The sequence below is a fragment of the Toxoplasma gondii genome (assembly GCF_000006565.2).
Source record: "Toxoplasma gondii ME49 unplaced genomic scaffold asmbl.354, whole genome shotgun sequence".
Lineage (NCBI taxonomy): Eukaryota > Apicomplexa > Conoidasida > Eucoccidiorida > Sarcocystidae > Toxoplasma > Toxoplasma gondii.
The window spans coordinates 585-1,059 of NW_017383113.1; the positions used below are offsets into that span (position 1 = coordinate 585).

Consider the following 475-nt stretch of genomic DNA (forward strand, 5'->3'; position numbering starts at 1 on the left):
ATACTGTAATAAGAGGTGGATGGGTTGATACCCCGAATGTGTCCAAGGTGGACAAGCTTTGTTGATTTGTAGCATCAACGACCATGATTCCTGATGAATCGATTCAGGATGAAGGCGTTGTTGTTTCAAATAGCTCAAGAGTATCATCAGAAACTGGTGTTGCTGTTAAGGCTCACCAGGCGACCAAAAAACGTCGCGTTTTGATGTAGAACCTTGAGTGAGGCAGGCTTACACTTCTGTTTATGCCATAAAACACGAAAGAGGCCGGAAAATAGACGGTTGATTGAGTGTTTTTTTGGTGTTTTCGAGGTGGTCTGTCTCAGGAACATATTAACCTGGTTGATCCTGCCAGTAGTCATATGCTTGTCTTAAAGATTAAGCCATGCATGTCTAAGTATAAGCTTTTATACGGCTAAACTGCGAATGGCTCATTAAACAGTTATAGTTTATTTGATGGTCTTTACTACATGGATAA

General features: G+C 40.8%; 1 non-coding gene across 1 annotated transcript; it reads left to right on the forward strand.

Moving 5' to 3' along the window:
• Positions 1–355: 355 nt before the first annotated feature.
• TGME49_458720 lies at positions 356–475 on the forward strand (the record flags this gene model as incomplete). Its single annotated transcript, XR_001974216.1, has 1 exon — positions 356–475. It is a non-coding gene; the product is annotated as an 18S ribosomal RNA (ribosomal RNA).